Below are 12423 nucleotides of genomic sequence, written 5' to 3'. Positions count from 1 at the left end.
ATAAAGAATAAAATACCGGCATTTTTAGGATATACTAAAGCTTTTATTTAAGATTCGTTATTGCGTTCTTATCTGATGTACGAAGAAGATTGGAGAAGAAGATACATATTTTTTTCGTACATTTATGTGTAATAAAAAGAAATTGTTTTGTACAAAACCAGCAGGGAAAAATTATTAGCAGTCGGATGTGTTATTTCACATGTGTGGTTTTTTTTCTTCTTTATCCTTTTCTCAAACATCTTTTTAATGCAATTTAAAGTTTGGCCTTCTCGTATCTTTCCAGGATTAAATATAGTATAAATATTTACCTCACACATACACGTAGAAGTCTTTTTTAATATTCATATGGCAAACGTTTCTACGTAAAGGGGACAAAAAGTAATTTATACAACATATCTCAACTAATTTATTTAAAACAGTCGCATTGACGACCGTTGCATTAATTTTTATAACGCGCCAATTTAATTCTAATCCCTCGCAGCCTGTTCATCCAAGTTTACTGATAATTTGATTTTGTATCGACCGAAATAAATTTCGCTCTCCGCCATAAAGTCGCGGAGCAGATTGTTTTCAATTAATTTTCAGCGAAACCGTCTAAACCGAATAAATAACCCGTAACAAACGATAGAGATCGATACACATATAAGCTGCAGTTTTAGGCTTGATAAGCTCACACGTTATTCAGATATTTCTTCAACTTGGAATATTTTTGTACCGCGATATTTTCGACTTGGTTTTCTAAAGTTCGCTATGCATCGAGATATCGCGGTTATTGGACATCTTGTATAAAAGTTTCGTCCATGTGCTGTTTCCTAGAGGACATTGTATTATTTTATTGGTTATACATTTTTAAAAAGAAGATTGCGAAATATCACATGTACGTTTTATTAAACGTCTTCTAATGTTAAATCCTTAAATAGCTTGCAACCGAGATATCGAAATGTATATCGAAATGTTGAGTCGCGAGTACATTTACACAGTTGAGAGGGCTTTATTTTTAACTTACGCCCCTTTGGCCACTTAAGAAGGCGCCGCGGCTAGAAATTCTTTCGTAACGAAAACGATAATCGGCGCTTTATCTGCCGTCTTTCGACAGATCTCAATTAGAAAGCCGCCGCTCGTCGATCGAGTTTTTTTTCTCCTTCTGACCTACTACCGCTCTTTCATCCGATATTATTCGCCCCCTCTTCCTTTCTCTCGTCTCCTATCGTCCATCGACTCTGTCTAAGAACGAAAAGCGAATAAGCTCACCGTTGACGTTTCGACAGAAATTCTGTTCGGCTATGATGAAAATTAAAGTGCGATAGGCAGGGGTAGAGAAAGAGAGAGAGCAAGAGAAAGACGTCTACAACATATCCGATAAAAACGTAGCCGAGCAGCGTAGCTCGTGGCTACGTCACGAGTTAATGAACATTCGACGCAAGTCGAACCGAATCCTGCCCTCTCTCCCCCCCCCCTTTTTTTTACTAGACGGGCAAACATCCTATGGAAAGCAAATATGTCGAATCGTTTAGCCCACGGCCATCGAAAAGAGACTCGACGCCCCGTTCCATAGGAAAAAGTCCAAGTGCGCGGAAAAAGTCCGCGCACGAGCCTCCTCCGATTGGCAGATGTCTGCTTCCGCCTCCGCGATTTTAAATCCGCTAATTGATATTTTGCCGCGGGGATAGGGCTCTTCGCTCGCGGTCTCTCCCCGTTGCGCGCTGCCGATGAATTTTCATACTCGGCGAAGAAAATCCGCGTGAGCCAATCAGTTCCGTAAGACGGCGCGAGGTTGGAAACGTCAATTCGGCCACTCGAACGTGAACTTTCGCGAATCGCGAGTTTATTTCAGCGCGCGGGCGCGGTAAGAAGCGACGCGCGATCATTTCGCAAACGTCATTTGTTAATACGCGTTCGCGTTTCGCATGATCGCCCGAGAAATCGAATTTCCGTGGGCAATCATGAATTCGCGTGAAATTTAGTGGCCCGTACGGCTAATAAATTTACGGCCGTTATATCGGGGGCCGAATTTTGAATCAATTGACATCGAAAAAATAACAGTCGAGCGGCGCGTAATTCGCGCCAGCTCGATGACTTTTATTGAGGGGCGATTTTTTTTTCCCGCGGATATACGTTTCCCAATGCAGATTCGTTAACCAGCCGGCGGCCACCGTCATCTCGTCACGTTGTCCACGAACACGTTAGACGATTACGATCGCCACTCGCGCGAGCCGAGCGGCCGATAAACTCGGCCGAATATTAAAGAATGCAGAAAAATACGAGCAATTAGGCGAGCTCGTATCGAAGTCGCCCCGTTTTTTTTTTGCCGACGATGAATTTTATCGAGACTCATGCCGTTCGCGCCAAGGGGGTAACCACTAGCTAAAATGTCCCGCCGACTACATGATTTCGTCAGATTTCATCTGATTACAAATAATTTTTTTATGCGCACGTTCAAAAATAGGCGACGTTGTTAAATCTCAAAGAGCTGCTAGATTTCCTCGAAACATTATATCGTTTTGATTTTACCGGGGGGAAAACCGCTGACCAAAATCTTGTTCACCAATGCCCACTCATGTTCAGTGGGCATTACTTTATCTTATCTTATTTTATCTCTATAATGCCCCAGCAAGGCCGAATATCCAAACTAATGCCCCAAAAATGCCTAGTAATGCCCAGTAATGCCGCAAATCTGTACACCACAATGCCCTCAGCGGTTTTCCCCTCGGATTTTACTAATAAGTATTCGGTTAGGTAGAAAACGTGTTTCCTTGCCTCCCACTTTTCCCACTGGTCTAACGTGATCTTGACGAGAAGTAATTTTGTATATTTGCATCTACTGTTTATTCTAAATTTGCAACTACTTCAGTCTTATGACCAAAAATAATACGCGCTCATAGGTGTGAACTATATTATGATATATATTTGGATGTTCACTAAAAGGCGTACAATTTTTGGGAAGATGAAAACAACAGACACGGAGTAATAAAGGCTATAAGAGCCAAGACGGATGTTAGTGTCTAAATGATTTTAATTTTTAAATTTATTGCGAAAAATGTACCTCACCAATTCGAGAACCGAGACGCCCGCCTAGCGAGAGGGAGGTCCAGGTTCAAGCCCTGGCTGAGAGGTAAATTTTTCGCAATAAATTTAAAAATTAAAATCATTTAGACACTAACATCCGTCTTGGCTCTTATATCCTTTATTACCTCGTATCTGTGATTTCACATCAAAGCCTTATGAATTTTATTTGTCTAAATGAAAACGAGTTGAGAAAATGTTGAAATTTAATTGTCCAAACAAGTGAAGAAACTAGAAAATGAAGACAAAACGATTACACGGAGATTTCGTCAGGATTTTATCATTTCGGAGACTCCGTCCCGCGATTACGTCAAGTGCACTGAGAAAAATGTTCGATTACGTATAATCGGATAATCCAATTGCATAATAACAAACGGATACATCCGATTAAATTGTATGTCCGATGAAAAATGTGATCGGTTTTGCAATAAAATTTCATCGGATAAATTTCATCGGATGTATCCATAATTTAATCGGAGAACGTAATGGGAAAAATTAACCATCGGAAACGCTATATTTAGTTGGTGTATCCGATGAAAATTTTTCTCAGTGCGGTCACCCCCCTTGGTTCGCGTCGTAATTTAGACTCGAAAGCCCGAGTGCAAGAACTATTCGAGTGCATATTATCATTCGGAGAAACAATCACGTTTTCCGCTCTCATATCGTTTAATATAAAAACCCAGCGTGTGCGAGGTACGGAAGACGAGAGAAACGCCGCGGGCCGGGTAACGTTTATTCATAATTTGTGCTAAACGTGCGCGAAGCTCTATACGTATCGGTGTCCATTGATCGCGTCTTAATATTATTTTGCGCGTGTCTCCGTAACGCGGAATTCCCTCTCTCTCTCTCTCTGTCTCTGGGAAGAAACAAGAGGATTACTCTTTTACTTCACTTTTTACCTTACTTTAATTTACATATCTTACTTTACCTTGTTTTTACTGACGAGAACTGTGTAATCCGCGTCGTAAGACACGTCCGGTCTGCATGCGTCCCCCTCCCACCCCCGCTTGTCTCGGTGAGAGTCTCCTCTTGGCGCATACTAATAATAATAATAATAATAACAATAATAGTAATAACGACGGAATGTTATTACGCGCAATAATTTTCGAGCACGTAATCGTTAAGAAAGGACGCCCCGCGGTAACTGCGTCCATAATCGTTATCGTTACGGTTTACGTCGCCGTGCCGGTCCCGTCTTCCTCTCCTCTCCCCGGCCCCCTTCCCGCTCGCTCGTCCCACCTTCGCCCCATTAACCGGACCTCCCCCTGCGTTCTTTGATTTCATCTCGGTCGAAAAAAAGGAACGAATCCTGGCGGCGGACTCGTCCGCCGTAAAACCTGCGAGGAAACAAGGATCGACCGGCCGGGAGGGTTTCGCGCGGGGACATTTTAGCGGCGTCCACCTCGTTGTTTTACCGCGTGCATTTTTCATTCCGATTATTTAGTTCACACACAGATGCGCGGAATTATATATATACCGCGGCACTGCGGACGATATTCTGCGGGAGGGTTTTTATGTAAGATAAAATATTTAGACGCGCGGATTAATCTTGTCGCGAGAGACAACGCGGATAGGCTAAGACTCGGGATTCGTTTCTGTTCTAAAGAAATAAGAAGCTATTGTACTGATTGTGAGAGAAGGTGAGAAAGAAACGGACTGCGGTATCTCTCAATCGTAAATGCGACGCATCGCGCCGCCTTAGACGTCCCCGAAACGACTTAAAAAAAAAAGTCCTCGTGAGGCCCATGCCATTTCCTCTCTCCTTTTTTTAGGAGGGGGGGAGGGGGGTCATTCCTGCCGTGGCGGAGGACGGTTCCTGCCGATGCAAACGTCGCGGGGGTGGCACACGTACTCGAGAGGGTGTATTAGTTTCAACGATTATTAGAGTTAGTTCTAGGCGAATGAGTTTCATAAATGCCCGGGGAAAACTCCGGCCGTATACTTGTATTTATACGAGAACGGGAAGGAGAGAGATAGAGAGACAGGAGCGATCGTGGAGGAGGGGAGATGACGAGGGGAGGTTGAGGGAAAGAGCGAAACGAGGGGCACAAGGGGGGGGGGGCAGCGGGGAGAAAACGACGGAGGCGAAGTATCCATCGTTCTGCTTCGTCCCCGGGGGTTGGGCGCCTCTCCCTCCGCGTCCCCTCGCTCGCTCCTCCTATTATTATTATTTTTTATCACAATATTTGCTTTTCCCACATTCTGTTTTATGTTAATGGTCGCTCCCTGCTGCTACCCGCTCCACCAGTCTCTCTCTCTCTCTCTCTCTCTTTTCCTCTCCCCTGTTCCCCCGCAGCCCCCCTCCCCATTCCATCCCGACGGCCGTCGCTTCGTATGCATGGCCTCGGGGAACTTTTAGCATTTTGTCTCGAATTTAAAAAGTTTTTCCACCCCCCTCCTGCTACCTCGCCCCGCCGCGTTGCGCCCCGACCCCCGTCTCGTCGCGCAACCCTCGTTGTCGTCGTTACGTATCTCTTCCGTTTCGTTTCGTGCACGCCTACATGCGCCCTACGCTCGATTCTGTCTCGTAAACATAAGAGGGGAAAAATATAAAGAGACGTGGAATGGAAGGAAAACCACCCTCCCTCCCCCGTCTGTTTCTCTCCTCATCCCGCGTTTCCCATATGAATTCGCGGCGGAAAAAAATCCGCCGATGAAAGTGCGATAGAGCGACCGGATATACGGTTATACTTATCCCCTTCCTCCCTTTTTTTTCCTTGCCCTCCTTCGGTTCCGATCCGCCAAGTTTTCCGGCGGACGAGAGAGAGAGAGAGAGAGAGAGAGAGAGAGAGAGAGCGAGAGAGTCGAAAATTTGCGAGAGACCGTAAATTATGAATTTTCCCGCTGCAGAAAGAAAAACTTTGGAACACCATAATGTCCCGAAACCATCGGGACACCCTGAATATCTGATCCGGGCGGAAGATTTAGGGCCGGCTACAATGTGAACATTTATTTTCTTTCGTAATTTCAATCTGCAAAGAGTTTCGCAATTCTGGAATCCGTAATTTTCTTTCTTGTAGATGCAGGGGGGGGGGGGAAATATCTGTTTAACATAATCCACTCGTTTAACATAAATAAACCATCGCGCGAGGTCTACGTTATATTCTTCCGAAGTTGGATGCGATCCTTACAAAATACTTTATATATTTCTCGAAGGAAGCGGAAACTCGGTGCCGTTGGCGCGAGAGCGCGCAACATGAATTCGCGGGTTTTTTTTTTCTCTTAATTTCAATTCGCGATTTCTTCGGCGGGAGCGGAGCGGAGCGGAGGGGTCGGGATGAGACCGAAATCCATAAGTTAAGAATTTTCCGCGGAGGGAAAAACTTTCGAATGCGTTTGGAGCCCAACCTCCTAGACGCTCTCCCCACCCCCCGAAGTTTTATAATATATTACGCGTTTCTCCGGCTCGTCGTGGCCTTAACGGTGCGCGGTGCCGCGGGAACAAATTGGAATTTTTACGTCTGAGACTCGCCGCCGCCGCCGCCGTCTTGTATACGCGATCGTTACGCTTGCGCTGCTTCGAACCGGGTCATACATTTATTTCAATTTTATTTTATTACCGGCTTCGCGCCTTACATCGCGCGGCAGCCTCGCGTAACGAAGCGCAGGACGTGGAGCGAGACGAGTGACGGGACGGGAAGAATTATCTGTTTACTCTGGACGCATTGATAGTCGTAATCTCTTACTTTATATTAAAATGAGGACTACGTAATCCTGGATGGAGTAAGACGGGGGGGGGGGGTGCGGTTACCGCATCAGACCGCCTTGGGAGATTCATGCATTTAATTGGAAACTAATCTTTTATTCACGTGTTCCACGATACCTATCGCGCGCTTTATTAAATATTGCATGCAATATTGATATTTAATCTTTGCACGCCAGATGTGATTGAAAGTTAACATGATTAGGATCACGTATCGTAATATTTATTTTATTTGTTGAACGAAAATGATATAAACCGCCGTAAAACCATAAGTTCTAACGTCGTAAGACGTGCAAGATGAAAGCCTGGACGTAGCATGTACTAAGATATTATAAAACGTATGGACAACGCTCTCCCCGGACAGAGAAATAATTTCGCCCGTGAAAGATGAAATCGGAGGACGGAGCCTTCCGAAATCGCGAACAAGAATCGGCTTAAGCCTCCGATGTGTATAAAAATTGCGCTTTTATGCGCTCGAGGTGGATCGATCCCCGGTCTGCCATCGGGCGTTTCGACAGAGGGATAACAAAAAAAAGGGGCATCGGGCAAAAAGAGGGAGGAAACAAAAAAGAGAGAGAGAGAGAGAGAGAGAGAGGGGGGGGGGGGGGGGGGGGAGAGAGGGTGCACGGAGGGATAAAAAGTAGAATAGAATTCCTCGTATGCCCGCTCCATAACTTTTGACGAGTTTCAGCGAGTCGAAACCGTGGCGAGATGTGGATATAATTTTATCCAGTTTTTTATTGCGGACATGTTGAACTGGTAAGGGCTTCGATAGCAGCAGCTGAATCGGAAATATTGCCCATAAATATCGGAGATACCCACCCACGTGTGTAACTTCACGCACGTGCAGCCCCGCGCTGCACGGACGTGCGTTCGCGCGTGTGTGTGCGCGCGCGCGTGTACGTATGCACAGGCGCCGCACACATCGGCCGCGCGTACACACGCGCGCGCGCACGATAGCCAGTCGCGGAATCCACGCTCGCGTATACCTACCTGCAGATAGGCAGATTCGTATCGTCAATCGTGGATACCCTATACAGCCTCCCTACGTCGCGTCCCGTATCTATTCCGCGGCGGCTCTATCATGAAATGGATTTTTTTTTTCAAAATCGCGAAAGCGTCTCCCTCACTCCCTGCCCCCCCCCCTACCCCGGATCACCCTTTGGTCCCCGTAGCCTATCCGTCCCTCCCCTTTTCGTCCCGGACACTGCTGGTGTCCTTTCCTGCCCGCCGCCGTCGCCGCCGCTGACTCGTTGACTGCAGTCGCGTCGCCGGATGAAAATAAATTCCTCGAATCGGCCGCGATTAGTTTCTGTCTCGATTGTTTGAAACAGAGAGTGGCGTGCGCGATATCGACACGCGCGGCCGATACATGTAAAAGTTTCCTTACAGCGGCGTTATTGCTCAAGGCGCGGGAGAAGGAGAGGAGGGACGCACTTTGCCGCGTAGTAAAAAAAAAGAAAGAGAAGAGTTAATGATATACGAGTGACGTTGGGGCCCGAGAAACTGGGACGTTTACATAAGGTCTCTTTACGATTTGCCGTTGACTACGGCGCCGTTCTTTTTTCTTTTTTTTATGGCGCGGGGTTTTAAAACGCGCCGGTAATTGACAATGCCCCGTTGTGCGAAAAGCGGCACGTTCCTAGGGACGAAAATCGCGGCTCGTAAGGTTACGGCTGCGAAAGTTGATGAGGAATGTCCGGGGCTTTATACCGCCACGCTTTGACCCGCGACCCCGGATTTACAGTTAACCCATCCTTCCCAATCAGAAATTACAATCATGCGTTTGCGACTCGCGCGGCCCAACTAATTGCGCGTCATATATTTAAGTTGCGGCTAGATCAAATGCAAATTGCGGCATCCGGGTTTATACATACTGCGAAATTAATCGATGATATTTTTAATTGATTGGATCACTAATTACGGCCGCGTAATCGCCAGTCACAAATTCCGATTGCAACGTGCGGCCGCTCGCTGTAATTAGATTATAAAAATTATCGGCGCGCCCCGATTGGCCGAAGGACTTTCCAAGTCGCGCGCCGGGCGCCGCGCACCTCCTCGCCGATTGTTAATTTACATAAAAATTAGCAATCGCGATGCCGCCGGTTAAGCGCATGCAAAATGAAACTTGTTCGTACGCGGCGCCTCTCCCGAGATTTGTATTATATTGCGTGCTCCGCGGCGGCCGGGATTTATGCCGTCACAAATCACAAATCGAAATTTAAGGAGAAATATTGACAATATATGCATTAGGGATCTCATTTATTACACACGCGTGCCTACGAATTTATTGGCCATAAGCGCGAATTAGCAATTAACTTGCGCGCGGCGCCGTTATCTCACGCATCAGCAATTAAAAAAACCTTGAGATGATGCTGCAACATTCAAGTTACATTTCATTATGGCACTTCGTATTGCATCTCGCAATTATCGTGGCTACGCATGAAGTTGCCTCATTAATTTCTCCGTGCATTTTTTTTTGTCGAACGCTACAAACATTATCAACGGGAATCAACGCAGTAATCTCTATTATAGCGAGACTCGGGAATAGAAGTTGCTTTCTAATTTATACAAAAGCAAATTGAATTGTCTGTGCGGCGTAGATGCTAAATTGTATCAATCTTTAATTCGTCTTCCAATTCATTTTCCCGATGCAACGTTTATTACGTTTAATAGGATGAGTTTCTTTTGAATTATGCATTTAAAAATAATACTGCGAATGTCAACGGATAATAAGGTAACGCAAATTCGCCAAGTATTATATTAATAATAATAGAACGCGAAGGAAAACTTATTTCGGAGATATTGTTCAGAATATAGATGCCCCCCCCTCTCTCTCTCTCTTTTCTCAGTTTCACGGGAACAGATCATGTCGCGGTAGGTTTTTAACATGTTGGCATTCACTTCCGCTCTCGGCCCCACTCGGCGTGGCTTGCACGCGAAAAGCGCTCGACGCGGAACAGGACCGAGGTGGTGGGCTCTTTCATTGGCCGCGCGCGGCGCGGAGCGGAGCGCGGGACAAAAAGACGAAACGAGGATAACGAGAACTGATGAAAGGAGGGGGTTATCGAGGAGGCAACGAGCCTTCGCATTATTTCAAGCGCCGACCTCCGTTTTCTCACTTCCTTGCCTCCACCCCTCGGATTCTCGCGGCGTCTCCCTGCCACCTCCGGCGAGGCGCCCCCGTTGTTTCTTTCTTCTTCTTCTTTTTTCGGCGAAGTGAATGGAGAAATTTGCGGATGGTTCGTCGTCGGGACAAACTGTTGAATGCCACCGGGGGGAAAAAAGAGAGCGCCGGGGGAGAGTGGTTGAAGGGAGACTTGGCGAGGTGACGCGCGCCCGTGAAATGAGAACGGAGTGACTTTCAAGGGAAAATCGCTGTCGCGCGTACCGGAGATGCCGCGTGTATTGCGAGGCGCTTGCCGGAAGCACCGACGATACGGTAGGCGAAATTTGAAAACGGCGACTGAAGTAATCTCTCCCGCTCTCGCCCCCTTGCGGTACTCTGCGCCGCGGGAAAAAAAAATGGTACGAGCCTCGAGTTCTCCAAATTTTTTTCTAAACTTAGCGAATCTCGCGGACCGAGACTTGAATCAATAATGCAAGCGCGCGCACTTTTCTGCTCTCCTAATTGCGACGCTTTTGGAAAGCCAGAACAATGTCCTATAATTGTCGCAATTCTCGGAGATATACGAGAAAACCATTACGCGCTATATATTGCCCTAAAGTTATATTAGGCCATTGAGAGTTAATGCGGAATGGAACGGACTAGACTTCTGTTATATTCCCGAGTGATTTACTCAGCGATAATAATAATCGCGTGATGCACATCGCGTACGAAAATATTAGCCCTTTACCGGTAACGTAATAGAAATAGAACGGTTGGTCGTGTCGACGTAACGTCGACAACGGATTCCAAGCCGCTCGGCGGCAATCCTATTACGCCCGGTGCACGCAATAAAACCATCTAATAATAGCTATCATAGCAACAGTGGTACATCCACCGAACACGCGAATACATAACGCGCGTAACGTAACGAAAATGAAGAAAGAGGAAAAGAGAGAGGCCGCGCGCTTCCCCGGTTAACGCGAGACTTGAGCTACCGCGGTTTCTCAGCCAATTACCGTCTCCTCTCTTCTAGGAATAAGCGGGGGGCGCGGAGAGCGCGGGGAGGAGAGGCGAAAGAAACCGGGCGAGAAGAAAGAGAGAGAGACGGAGAAGGAGAGGCGGCAGGAAGAGAGCGCGAGGAAATCGCAAAACGCCATTTGAATATCGCTCGAGCGCGGAATTCCAGGGAGCGAAATACGAGCGATACGAGCCCGGGCCCCCGGCCCCGATCCTCTCGCGGATTTCACGTTAATAAATTTTTGTTAACGACGTACACTTCCTTCGCGAACGAAATGCGGTCGGACGTAAAGCAGAGGGGGACGATTTGCGTTATTCACGGGGCACATTTTCTTGGAGGGGGGCAGGGAGGGGACAATAACCCGAGAGATACGAAAACGATACATCATAACACTGTGCTCGTTCGCTCGTTCTCCCTCTATCTCTCTCTCTCCCTCTCCCCCTCTCTCTCTCCCTCTCTTCCCCCCCCCCCCGAAAGTTTACCTCTAATGCCCGGGGATGCTAAGTACGCCGGTTGGATGTGGGCGTGATTAATTACCGGCAAATAGGAGCCGACGTGGATTGATATATCGAGCGTTCTTGCAGCTTTCCCGCCGATTTACGGTCGCCTCTATGGGTTATGACAATGGGGAGGGAGGGAGATGACGATGGAGAGAGAGGTGGCTGTCGATTCGACGACCTGTCGATGCGAGGCGAACGCCGTATCGCCTCCGTCGTCGCCTGAGGAACGCTCGCGATCTCTGACGGCACCGCCGCGCGCCGGCGCCCAGGACCAAGTTAACTCTCCTCGAGCCCGCGTTAATATCAAAGCGTTTAACGATGCCCGCCGTTGGTGTTGGCCGATCGGTTGCCAAATGCGCGAGTATCTCGTAGCTGAAAAGAATCCGGGCGAACCGATAAAAGTAAACCGAAAATCTTGCAACCTTCGTTATCTTCGCGCGAGAAACGCGCCGGGCTATATTCGTCCTTATACACAGGATATCTTATTGCCGTCATTTCTATTTTCAGTGCGTAACGTTTTATTTTTAACGACAGCTGCCGCGCCGCTGCATTCGCCGCTCCGTCACAAACTCCAATCGTCGTCGGAACTCGACTTATTAGTCTGAGCCGTATGCGCCCCGTGTAACTAGGGTCTATAATAAGATAGACCCTAGTTAATAAGAGATTAAATGCGCATTAGAGAGTTAAGGAGTCTTACGTGTTAAATTGCGATAACCCATTCCTCAGTCTCGCGTGATACTCGATACCTTCGGTGTTTAATTCCGAGACGGAGGCTGGGGAGGGAGATTAAAATCGCATTATATGCCACGACCATCGACGCGACGTGAGTTGCGATTCTAGAAAAGAAGGTGCACACGCGCGCGCACGTGTGCACGTACAAAGCACACAACGAGAAAGAAATGCCCGGGCGGGGTCTATAGGAAATAATGATCGCCCGTACTCCGCCCCCGATCGCGCCAAGGAAACGAGCATCGTTCTCCCGCCGTGGAATTCCCGGTCGACGTAGTCGGAATAATAATTAGTCAATTAA

The 12423-nt window shown here is 47.3% G+C and overlaps 1 protein-coding gene across 2 annotated transcripts in view; it reads left to right on the top strand.

Moving 5' to 3' along the window:
• Positions 1-12423, top strand: part of LOC105560770 (protein bric-a-brac 2-like) — a 303865-nt gene that overhangs the window by 129346 nt on the left and 162096 nt on the right. The gene's annotated exons all lie outside the window — the stretch shown is intronic.

The sequence above is a fragment of the Vollenhovia emeryi genome, unplaced genomic scaffold, assembly GCF_000949405.1.
Source record: "Vollenhovia emeryi isolate VEMERY1.0 unplaced genomic scaffold, V.emery_V1.0 DF939222.1, whole genome shotgun sequence".
NCBI lineage: Eukaryota > Metazoa > Arthropoda > Insecta > Hymenoptera > Formicidae > Vollenhovia > Vollenhovia emeryi.
Note: the sequence above shows the minus strand (reverse complement) of the source record. Positions and strands in the feature narration are given on the sequence as shown.